Source organism: Camelus ferus, chromosome 11 (assembly GCF_009834535.1).
Source record: "Camelus ferus isolate YT-003-E chromosome 11, BCGSAC_Cfer_1.0, whole genome shotgun sequence".
In the NCBI taxonomy this organism is placed as follows: domain Eukaryota; kingdom Metazoa; phylum Chordata; class Mammalia; order Artiodactyla; family Camelidae; genus Camelus; species Camelus ferus.
Window position 1 is genome coordinate 67278283 of NC_045706.1, and position 12757 is coordinate 67291039.

At 53.4% G+C, this 12757-nt stretch overlaps 1 pseudogene; it reads right to left on the reverse strand.

The window, feature by feature from the left end:
• Positions 1-12757, reverse strand: part of LOC116667318 — a 434058-nt pseudogene that overhangs the window by 91587 nt on the left and 329714 nt on the right.

Consider the following 12757-nt stretch of genomic DNA (forward strand, 5'->3'; position numbering starts at 1 on the left):
CCAAGGATGGCTGCTTGCCAACAGCCTTCTTCCTGCTATACACACATCACCTGTCTAGATCCACCACCACAACGCTGAGGTAACCCCACATCACAGACACTGAAACTGAGGCTTGGACAGGGCGAGTGGCCTTTTAAGATCACACAGCAGATCAGTCACAGCTGGGATTTGAAACTGGCTCTGCCTGACCCCTTCCCACCAAATAGAGCAAGTTATGGGCTCTACAGCCAGCTGCTCAGGGGCTGGCCAGGTTGGCTGGGTTCTGGCCCTGATGCGCACTCAGAACAGTAAGGCTGCAGTAAGACTGTGGTTCCGTGCAGTGGCAGCCACGGGTTCACAGAGCCTGGCCCACACCGGTGGCTGCAGGCAGCCTCTCTGTGAGTCAGGTCATCAATATCAACCTGCTTCCCTGTGGCCTGGCCTGGCCCAACTCCATTCCTTCCGTGGTCCAACAGCGCCCACCTCCGGCCCAGGCAGGGAAGGCAAGAGAGCTTGGCTTCTCCAAAACCAGAGAAGGGCAGCCAAGAAAAGCAGGCCAGGGCACAGAGGGGCCATGAAATCCTGTGCCTCCAGGCTTGTGCTCCTGAGAGGGGAGACCACGGGCTTGGGTGCCAGAGGCTCCTCTGTAGGCAGTGAAGAGGACACCAGCCCACCCAGGTCAGGGGAGGGGCACCACCCCAGACACATGCCTCACAGACACACCCACCCACAAACACTCACAACAATGAGGGACCTGAGCCACAAACACCTGTGCCACCAGGACTGGGTGCACACACTGGCCCATGGAGATGGAAATGAGCCTCACACGCCTGTGACATGGCCCACAAGGAGCCCAGCCCACCTGCTCACAAGCTCTCCACTCTTGCCCTGCAGGGCAGAGCACAACCTGTGCCGTGGCTTTGGTGGGCCAGGGAAAGCCTGCACCTTGCGTAGCATGGTGACTGCCCAGGCACACAGGGGGCCCTGCGCAGCCCAGCTGGTAACAACCCCGCTGGTCTCCAGTGCTGTGCACAGGGGCCAGACACTCACCTTCCTGCAGGGCCTGAAAAGGGTTGTTGACCTTGATGACCCTGAAGGAGCAGGTTATCTTCTAGCTCTGCCAGATATCATCGCTGAGGCTCAGGTCTGGTGCGGCCAGCTAGAAATGCCCTGTCGTCCTTGGCCACATTCTCCTGGAAGATGGCACCTGGAGGAGAGGAGAGGTCATGACCAGGCCTAGAGAGGGGGTCTCCTTCCCCACCCCACCCCCTCCCTTGGCCCTCAGGTAATGGTGCTGGCAGGACTGCAGGTTGCCAGGTGGTGGGAGTTCTGGGCTGGAGTTTCAGCTGGATAGGAGAGTTTAAGGCTCTCCTTGGTCCACCAGCACAGAAATACACCAGCCCCCATAGGCCAACACACTTGACATGAGTTACACATGCACATGGCACATGCTGCCACCAGGTCACACAAGTCTCTCACAACCAAGCTACTTCAATTATGAGCCATGACCCACATAATGGACTGAGCCAAGCTGGCATGACCTCAGGCAGCACATAAAGGCCCTGACATGGTCACAGGAGTGTCATCCCAGAAGCCAGAAAATTTCCCCACACCAATGGCCCCGGCCCCAATCCCAAAAATGGATCGATGACTTCCTTCTGCCCTGCTGGCCTAGAGCAGAGCAAGCAGGTCCGCGGTGGCTTTCCTGTGCCAGGGGGCTTTGTTATGCAGGGGCTTTTGGTGACTGATGACAGGCAGCTCAGTGCCAGTCTGGCTGCCTGGGCTCTGCCTCCTGTTCTCCATCCTTCCCCACTTTTTCTTCTTCCGATTACACTGGGGGTCTCTGGAAGAGGGTATTGGAGAAAGTTCCTAGACTCCTTGCCTCCTGACACAGGAAGGCTGAGCCCAGAAGGGGCCATTCTTAAACCATGAACAGCTCCTCCAGGGTGGCCTCCAGCTGGACCTTTGCATCCTTGCCTTGCCCAACTCTGTGCACTTACACCTGAGATCAGTCAGACTCGCCAGAGCCGGGCTCTGTAGCCTGGACAGCTCTGGAGTCCTCCCTCCTCTCCAGGATCTGGGGGTCATCACAGTCCCAGGGTTGGCCCCAATGATTCCCCCCGAGCTGGGGGCTGGGCAGGAGGATGGAGGTCCCCTTCCATGCTATACCCAGAGCTGCAACGCTGACCTCAAGACCCAAGCCCCACGGACACCACCACCCACCACTGGGAAGCAGGCTTGGCCCGGGTCTCTGCCTGGGGATTGCAGCGCACCAAGCCCAGGCCTAGTCCCTCACCAACCCTCACACCCCTGCCTGGCCTGGCCCATCATTCCTCAGTTCTCACCCCTCCCAACTCCCAGTTTCTCTCAGCTCCCTGGTCTTTCCCAACTCCCAAAAAGCAACCCCTGTCAGTCCCCCAAACCTGCCCAACTTTCTGGGATTTCCCCATGCTGCTATCAACTCCTACACACTCCCCATCCACAGGCCCCCTCCTCCTCTCCTCTGTCTCATCTTTTCTCTCCTGGTTTTCCCTCCATTGGTCGCATCCTGCTCATCTTGCACACACACACTCCCCCAATACACTACTGCCCAGGCTTCTCCCCTGGCTCTCTCCCCCCAGACCATCTGCCAGCACCCAAACTTGGGCCTTGAGAAACTTCTGGGGCTGTCCAGGATTGGGTTTCCATCGCCACAATCAGATACACACTCACACCCACATCCACACTGGGAGATACAGACACACACCAGGGAAACAGGCAAACACTGTGTCTACTCTAACTAGCTGAGAGACAATCATGTACACACCAACACAAGCTACAATGGCCCCACACACCCCAATGCTCTCTTACAGTGACATCAACGTGGTGCCAGGCCCATACACAGCCACACATGCTGACAACACCCACCCACCCACAGTTCAGGTTGGGCCTCTTTGATCCTGCCCTGCCAACTTGGTGAGACCAGGGCCCTGTCTGACCCAACTCCCACTGCTCTGAGATGAGAATAAAGGCTAGTGCTACCCCACCTGAGGCCCAGCCAGGGTCTAGATGTGTCCTCTAGCCCAGGGTTCCCCAAAGCCAAGTCCCTAAGTGTCCACAGAGGCCACAAGGCCCCACAGGGGTACTGGAAACTCAGGAAGCAGCGGGAGCCCTCGGGAGCAAGGGGCTGCCCATGCACATCTCCCCATGGGGTGGCACAGCCTGGCATTTCTTGGTAGCAGCACCCACCAAGCCACTCAGCTCAGGGAACAGCCAAGTCTGGACACTGCATGGCTGGGGTCCCCCTGCTCAGCCTCGGTCCCGCAGCCCACTGCACCTACCGATGTGGATGTTGGAGTCAGGCCTACACCGACATGCATTGGCATACCCAGCAGAGAAGTCACAGTGTCAGTGCTTCCATGTCCCCTGGTATGCGGTTCATCTGTGGGCAGAGCAAGGCTGAGGGCAGCATGAAGCTAGGAGGCACCAGTCTGGGTGCAGTCCTGGTGAGCTGAGCACGGTGCATCTTCCCAGGCCTGCCTGCCCCAGCCCAGCCCAGCCCAGCCCATCGCGGTCAGGCCGCTGCTCCGAATCTGATGGTGGCTGTGGTGACGCGACAGCTCAAGCCCAGGCTGGCGCAGCGGTGGAGTTGGTGGTGCTTCCCATGGCTCATGAGGCTTCAGAGGCAGCAGAGGCAGTGGCAGTGACAGCCAGGACCACACAGTGGCCTGTGGCTCACAGTGTGTCTGGGCCCCCGTGAGGAGTGAACTGCAGAAGAAGACCCCCCTTCCCTGCCCCCCTCCACCCTCCTCTTGTCCAGGTGACCGCACAGTCTCAGCCTTGCCCTGCGCTGCTCTTCACTTGCAGCTCAGAGAGGGTGCAGGATGCTCCTTGCTCCCAGCCAGAGGGACTTTCAGAGGCCAGGATGGTGGGGGGAACCACCAGGGCTGCAGTGTGCAGATGTGAAGGAAAAGCCGAGCTGGGCTGAACTCGTAAATCTAAGTTTAACAAGTGTCTGATTACTGATCTGAGTTCTGCTGGGTTCACTCATAAATCTAAGTTAATAAGTTTTGGTATGCTGATTCCCTGCTCATGTATTTTTTGATAGCCAGCTAAATTTTCAGAGAGACATATCTGGCCTTGGAATGTCAGTTTGCTGCCTCCCTGCCTCTGCTTTTGTGATAATGATGCTGCCTAAAGCTGTTCCATGCCTACTGGTGGAATACCCCAACCTTATAATTAACCCTATAAAACCTTATGCATACGTTCTGGAGGTGCTCAGAGCTTCGGAGCAGAAGCCCTTCCAAGCCCGCCGGTTTAATAAATCTGAGTACTCCAACTCTCCCACTGGTGTTTGTTTCTTGGCTGGCCTATCGTTTCCATACACACAGACTTGGTAGCCCGGGGCCTCGTGCCCCTTGTTCGCCAATGATGTGAAGATGAAGAAGGGTAGGACTTGCACTGCTCTCTGGGGTTCCTGGAACCCCCTGGTGCCTGCCAACCTCAGCCACTAACTGCCTCACTCCACGACCCTCGCTCTGGGCAGAAAGACCCTCATGGAGCCAGGACAAGGATAGCCAGGAGAAAGATGGGGAAGGATGCTGAGCCAGGCCCCGGGATGCAAGGGGACACACCATGGCCAAATATCTGGAGCAGAGCTATGGCCATGGGCTGGACCCTAGATGGCCCCAGGGACCTTGGTGGATGCCCATCCACTGCCCTACAACTTGGGGCTCAGCAGCAAGTCAGGCAGGATGCTCGGACTCTGAAGCCCAATTCATGGCCAGAAGCTGGCACATCCCTCACCTCAGTGCCTGGAGGTGAGGAGCTTTGCAAGGGGCTGGCCTGCTCAAAATCTGACTATGCAGGGAGCCTTTTACACGTGAGCCAGGGGTTGAGAGTTCCTTTCTCTTAGCTAGTGGAGAGCGGGGTTCTCCACACTGCTAGGTGAATGTTTCTGGCCAGCTACCACCACCAGATGTAGAGTTAAGCTATTTAGGGCCCCAGCCTGGGAGGAAGTGGTAAGCCTGAAGGGTAGTCACCACTTCCCACCTTCCGACCCCCTACCAAGTTTCAGACACACTGGGCTCCACATGGCACACTCAAGATTTTGGGCAAACAGCTGAGACTTCCCAGACCAAGATTCCATGGAAGTTTGATCTGGAAGCACCTGATAGAGCCTCCTACTGGAGTCCACTCCTGGGAGCCCAGGAGCACCCCTTAGCCCTGTTGTTGGCCTAGCCCCAAGGCCTCTACCTTGATCAGGATCAGATGCTGGGCATGAGAGATTCAGAGATGCTTTCCTGGAACTCCTCACTCAGAGGAGAGACAGACAGTTAAACAGATTATTAAAAGATGTGGCAAGGACCCCGAGTGCCATGTATGCACAGGCACATCCTGGGCTGTGATCTAGCCTGGGAGGAAGAGCCAGAGGATGGCTGCCTGGATGAGGCGACAGCTCTAAAGGCTGAGTGAGGACTACCAAGGGAGAAGGAAGGGAGGCTTTCAGGCATTGAATGCTGGTTAGCCAGCCAAAGCAAGAAGAAAAATAATTTAGTGTGAGTGACAGACTGTGTGTGTGTGTGTGTCCCCAGTGAGGCAGCCACTGCAGTGGCTGATGGGATTTAGTTGGGCAGGGGCAGCCTAGGGGAGAGAAGCTGGTTTGAAGAAACAGTAGGGAGCCACATGGACTGGCAAGGTGACTTCCGGGATGAGGGGCCAATGAGCAGAAACAGAAAATTGACCATGTATGCAGAAGGCCGAGCTGTCCAGTTGAGTGTGGTGCTCACACAAAGGCACTTCCTCAAGGAATCCATCTTGGCCTTGAATTGTAAAACATGCCCCACTCAGGCTCTACAAACTCTCCATGTCTCCCTTCTCATTCCCTGGAAATTCTACTGTGCACTGGCTGAACAGCTGTAGACAGAAGAAAAACAAATAAAGGATGGATTTTATTATATAACAGTTTGGTTCCTATGGGGACTGTCTCCACCTCGGAAGCATGGTAGTATACTCACCCTCTAGGGGCTCAAACTTGAGATCAAGAGCCACAGGGTCAGGGATTCTGCAAACACACTTGTTTGGACCCCTGCAGTATGGCAGTAAAGTAGGCATGTGATAATTCTAACCCAGTCAGAAGTTTTTCTTGATATTATACTAGGCAGAGGTAGCATGATTGCAATGAGACCAATCTCAAGACCCCCTTCCAAATACTAAGACTGTCAACTGACAAGCACACAGTTTTGAGGAGGCTTCTGTCAGTTTGTAGTCTGGATGATGAGATCCCTCTACTTTGAAACCTGAGGGCTATGACTCAGGCTGGCTTTCCCCTGGAAGTTCTTGGCCAGAGTATCTTCGTCCTCTCCACCTCCCACAGTGTGGGGTCCTTCCCCATCCCAAGATGCTCAGCTCCTAATGCTCATCCTCCTGCACTCCCAAGGCAAGCCAGTTTTCCCTGCTAGACTGGAATGGCCTGGGGAGCCCTTCACTAACCAGGAGGGGCACTCTGCACAGGTCCCATTTCTCCTTGAGCTGGGAGGCTGGCCCAGAGATGACTGGGGCACTATGCCCCCTACCTCTATGCAAGATTCTGTGAATCCTGTCTGCCACCTGAAGTTGGGATTACCAGTTTCTAAGGACATTGGCTATTACTGGGGCTTTATCAGGCTCATCAAATCCTTAATTACTTATTGATCCTGGCCAGCCCAGTCCCTTTAAGACCTAATAACCTCTGAGACTGCAAAAGCTGTCTCCCCCAAACCAGACTCCTGGGGCAGCAACTCTCCTTGATGAACAAGTTCACCCCAACTCTAATAACCTGGCTGGAGAAAGATTAGCAATCTCTGAGTCATATGATGTAAATCCATTTCACAGAGGGGAAAACTGAGGCCAAGAGGAGTAACTTGCTGAAGGCACCTGGTGAGTTGCTGGTAGACCCAGGACTCAATCCTCTTGGTTTGCTCCTCACTACACAAAGATGTATTCACAGAAATTAAAAGTGGGTCAATAAATCCTTCATTTGAACATTGTTTAGCCAACACAAGTGATCACTTTTTCTAAAAAGATCTTCAGCTATACCAATTCTAGCTATATTTATTCAATATTTACCGTAGGTAGGCACTGGGCTCAGAACCTACATCTTACTAGAAGATGGTATTCCCACTTCCCACTTGGGAAAGGAGGTGCAAAGCGATACCCTGAGCCCATCAGGAGTCTTAATGGGAACACTACTGCAAGCCTGTAGTTTGCCACCAAACCTGCAGATGAAATGTCAAGAAAAAGAAAACATGGTGGCTGCTAGGAAACCACAATCATCGTCACTTAAAGTATTGTCATCCCATAAAGCAGACCTCTCCTTTCTCTGCCATCTCGTTTCTCATCCCAGCCAATAACTGGACTTAGGGAGCACCAGCTGGAATCCTGATCTTCCCAGGAGCCTGTGGCCCTGGCATATTCCCTGTGGGGCTGTCTGCTGCACGTAGAACCACCACTGCCCAATCCCTGAAGAGGTAGCCCCTCCCCAATCATGCTCCTTTAAGTAAGCCCCCAAACCAGACAAGATACTGTACCATGAAATACTGCCTTCCTCCCCCCCTCCCCAGCATAGAGCCCTGACCCAGGATTTCTAAGCTAGTTCAGCCCAGACCTGCAGTGAAGGTGACCACTTGCAAGAGAGAGCAAGACCCAGCTTGGGGGATTCTCTGCAGGCTTTGGCACAGAAGACCAGTGCCCCTGAGAACACAAGGAGGAAGCCAACCACCGTACTGGGATCAACCTCCCCCAGGGAGGGGTCAGCATCTTAGAAAGAGCCAAGCTCTATGCCCTGTATCTTCAGTTCCAAGCTGAGCTCTACCCAGTGGCTCCAAAGAACCCGCATCTGCCAGAATCTGAGCTCAGAAAATCCCACTGCTATTTTCCTCTCTCAACCCACTGGGTTTTTCTTTAAAAGAAAAAAAGACAAACCAACAACAACAACAAAAGCATGTATTTATTCCTTATTTCATGCTTTCCCTCAGTCACTGCCTTTGGTCTTCTGTTGTACATTAACTGTCCATCTCTACTCGACCTCCTTACCCCTTCCTCCCAACCTCTTTCATCTCATTTTTACTGTTTCTTAGCATATGTTTATTTGATTTCATCTTCTTTGTATTACTGTACTTTTTACTTTATTTTTACTCTGGTTAGCCTCATGGGTTTTTACTTTTCAATTTTCCAGGCCAGCAATCTTCTGCAGCCATCATTTCTCATTCCATTATTTGAGGCTTCTATTCATTTAGCTTTGATTTTCTCCACCTTGGGGGCTGGGCAAGTGAAACTAACTGAAGGTGCCCTCCAGGCACCCGCCTTGCTGCAGCCTCCAATGCAGGACCCACTGGTAGGCCCCAACCCCCTGGCCACACCCCGCCTCCCCAGGTACTCTTTCTACTTCATTGACAATGTAACAGAGGACAACAAATCTGACTCTATGTTGGATCTGTTCCTTTAGTTTTAACCACTGTGCTCTGCTATCTAGGCTCAATCAACAATGTTGCCTTTGGCCTGAAATAGACATGAGAGCCTATCTTGGGGCTCTGACCTTTAAGGATTTTAGCCCTTCTGCACTTATGTGGAAACAGCAAGTTGAAAAATAGAGAGAAACTTTGTTTTTGTTGGAAATTTACAGGGACACCATGATCTGGCACACGTGGATGGCTGCAAGAACAAAGAATGCCTGCAGCAAGAAGTTTGCAACAACCAACCATACCCCTCGTTTGCAGTGTGTGTGTGTGTGTGTGTGTGTGTGTGTGTGTGTAAAAGGAACTTGTACTCTGACTAGAGTAGGATGGTTCTCCAAGACATTGTTTGGCCATCCTCTCAATCGGCTGGCTTTCAAATAAAGTCGCTATTCCTTGCCCCAACATCTCATCTTCCAATTTATTGGCCTGTCGTGTGGCTAGCAGAGTGAGTTTGGACTTGGCAATACCAGTGGCACAGTGCAGGGACCCATGTCTGGCAGCCCAGGTGAAGAGGCTTCCATTGGTTGGAGCCACGACCCACAGGCCAGCAAGGAGGAAGGAAATCCCACAGTGTATCCTCCTTAGACAGCAGCACCTCCTGTCTGTCTGCAGGGCAGGGGCCTCTCTATCCCCATTCTATGGTTAGGAAACTGGAGCCCATTTAGAGTATGCAGTGTGCTTAAAACCAGGATAATCTGAAATGTTACCTGCGTGAGAAGTTCCCTCCTCTGCAAAAAAAAATCTAGAACCTCAGAGATCTGGTCCCCTGAACCCAGGCTTCCCTGACATGGTAGATGGTAGGACCAAATGCTTGTGGCTGTCATGCTGACATCTAGGGCTCCCACTGGCCACAAGGAGTCCAGCAAGGTCCATCCTTTCCATAGGCTCCTCCTCAAAAGGGCAGAAAAGGCAGGCCTGAGTTTGCAGAGAGCCATTATCAAATACCAAAGGCGAGCAAAAAGAAGGAGGGTTCGGTTACCAGGAAGAACCTGAGCTGTCATCTCAGTCCCAGGCCTCCTGGGGCAGCCTGTGTCCCAGCTTCCTCCTAGAGCAGTGGTCCTCCAGGTATGTGTGTGCCCCCAGCCTGGATCCAGGGTGTTCCTCAGAGGAGGTCCTGGCTTCCAGGGATCTAGCCCCACCCCACTTCCCTCAGGCTTGAACTTGTGTGCTCCAAGTCCTGCTGTCTTCAAGGGAAGGGCTCTGCAGCTGAGAGTCTAAAGTTTGAAAACCTCTGCCCTGATGAATCAATCTCTCCGGAGTCCAAAGGCTGCCCCAGGCCCTTCCCTGGCTGCAGACAGGGATCCCTGCTTCCCCACTACAAGGCCTGAGGAGGCTTCTCCTTTCCCTGGCTCCTGGGCCCTGCGACTCTGGCCATTTTGCACTTGCGGGAGCTCCCAATCCCCCCAGGAAGGACAAGAAGCAGGGAACCAAACCCCAGGCTATCTTCCTCCAGAGAAAAACTCGGGTCTTTACACCCTGATCAGTCACTGCCAAAGCTCTACACCCAGGATGTGGAGCAGCACAGAGGCCTCCTGTCCTTCCCACCACTGCCCAGAGGCCTTCCCGCCCCTGCCATCTGCTGCAGTAGGTCCCTGCAGTGGGCTCCACATGGGCTGAGATGAGCCCATGAGCTGAGTCAAGGAAGAAAGTGCACATCCCAAACTGAGAAAACAGAAAAAGGTAAAGTGTGGAGGTAGAAGCACACATAGAAACACAGAGGGGAGGGCAGCAAGATGTGAAGGAGGAGTTGGTGGAGGGGCCAGGATGGAATTTGCCAGAAGGGTCCTGGTGGGAGAATGCTGAGGCCAGTTCACTACTTTTCAGACATGTCTCTACAAAGCAGGGGCCTAGGGTGGCCCTGGGCAGCCAGAGACATGTAAGCCATTATGTCTTCAGCAGGCATCACAGGTTAGCCAGAGGGCCACTGATGCTCAATAGAGAGTCAAGACTGAAGGGTGAACCCCTTGTCCCCTTGGCCACCAGGGAGCTCACAGGAGGCTTACCCACCCTGACTCTGCACATCACACTCTGTGCCAGTTGTATGTCTTCTGCCCTCATGAGGGATGGGGCTGCAGGTGTCCACAAGTGAGGTGCGGTCCCTGGTCTCATTGGACCCGACTCACATCTGCTCCTCATTCGGTGATGGGATACCCAACTGTCACCATTCTTCCTGTGCTAAGAGCTAGAATGGAGGCTCCAGACACTCTGTGAAATGAATGTGAGAGGCTCAGCCCTTCCCAACTCATCCCATCCTACATCAGTTACAGCCTGGCCTGCAACCTCTCAGAGCTGAACCCCCACTTTCCAAAGAGGCAGGGATTAGGGGACCTGCATCTGCCTGTAGCCTTGGCTCACCTGGAAGATAACTCCTTCCCCAGGCTCAGGCATCCAGCTAGACACAACCCCTAATGAATCAGATCACCCTGTTCATGGACACACTCATTTCCATGAGCAGTTTTTCTTGACTAATCACCTCTTATTTTACGTGGCAATGAAATGAAATTTTGATTGATTTACTCTGTCTGGGTAAAACAGCATTTTAGCAGTGTGTAAACCCACAGGACGAAGGTGCTACCTCCTGGGCATGCTTCTGAGGACTTGTCCAGGATTGGGGCTTTTCCCCAAAGTGCCTCTGAGAGATTTCTGTGTGCTAGCAGAGTGACAGGAACAGATTTGTCTTTTAAACATCTGCTCCTTGGGTAAGAGGGAGTGAGAAAAGGAAGCAAAGAGCATGAATCCAGGACAGTGTCAGTGGTGGCCTGGACAGGGAGGGGAGGGAGATACAGAGAGGTGATGAACGCACTTGGAGTTGGGACCCAGGGACAGGGGAGGACTGACAGAGCCCCAGGTTCTGGTTTGAGAAGTGGGGAGATGAAGCTGCAGCATGGACAGGGGAATGGGTGGGAAGATAGTTTCAGAAGGCAGCTTGGGGCCAACTGAAACTTAGACACTTAGGAGATTAGATCAAATCTAATACACTTTCCTTATGAAATCACTGGGAGAAGCTGATTAGCAGGGAATTTCCACTGAGACTGAGGGTCTTCTTACTCCAGCGGATAAAAATCCTACTGTTCCTGGGGAAGGTGACTGTTTATACTGGGGATGGAATTTGGGGAGAAGCATGTGAGGACAGGAACATAGAGGTAGAAACAAATGAGACTGTGAAATCTCTCTGGTGACAGCAACCCTTCAACTGCCCATCAGTCACTGGACCACTGTGTGTCCAGCCAGAGATGACCCTGCCAGGCTGTGTGCCCATGAAAGGGACAGTCTCCCTGTCCCCAGCACTGTGGTGCTGAGTGTGGAGAGTGGAACCAGACTGTGTGAGTCTGGGATCCCAGCTCCAGCCCCTGCTGCCTGCATGGCCTGGGGTCACGGGGCTCTGACCTGCTGGCCAAGGCTTGAACCCCTTTCATTGGGTTTGCTTTGGAAATCAGAAACCCTCAGATGTCAGGAAGCTCTTGCCCAACCCTCCCACATGGGGGCAGTTTTCTGCTGGCCACACAGAGAGTGAGCACTGGCTTGCACGTGTGCACAAGCACACACACACAAACACACATGCACAGTGACATTAAATAAGGACTATGGGGCGGGATCAGGAGAGGAACAGATGTGCAGGTGGTAATAAGACAAAAAATCATGGGGTCGGAGGCATCACCTACAAGTGACACAACCCCCACACTTTTCAGGTCTTATCCCACATGCGCCTGAGGACGTCCCTATAAGTATGAGCTAGAATCAGCCCCACTGTGCAGGTGGGGAGACTGTCCTGGAGAAACACCAGGATAAATCCAAGATGGACAACAGGTAAGAATGAGGAGTTGAGTCTGGAAGCCAGGTCGTCTCCTCACAGCTACACACAGAGCCTCCCCGGGAGCCGTGGAGAGGGCACGGCTGCTGTAACTGCGGAAGAGGTGGGTTTGTGACAAGAAGGGGGTGAGCAGGCAGCAGCCCAGAGGGCAGTGTGTGGAGGTGTTGTCTGAGGAGGGGGTTCAAGGAAGTGGACCCCAGGAAGTGACATCACTTCCTTTACCACAGACCCCAACAGAAATGGAACCTGGTTACCAGGCACCCACATTCTAGGGACAGCCCCAGAGCAACCTCACTTGGCTGGAGACAGTTCACAGAGAAACAAGTTCTTTCTGTTTCACAAACTCCTGGGGCTTCTCCTCCAGGAAACCCTGGAGTGAGAGGTTTCTGAGAGGCCGTAGGTGTTGGTTGAACCCTCAACCCCAACATCTCTGCTCTATTATGAGGCGATCACTTAAGGTAACACCGAGCAGCCTGGAGCAGGCCAATCTGGG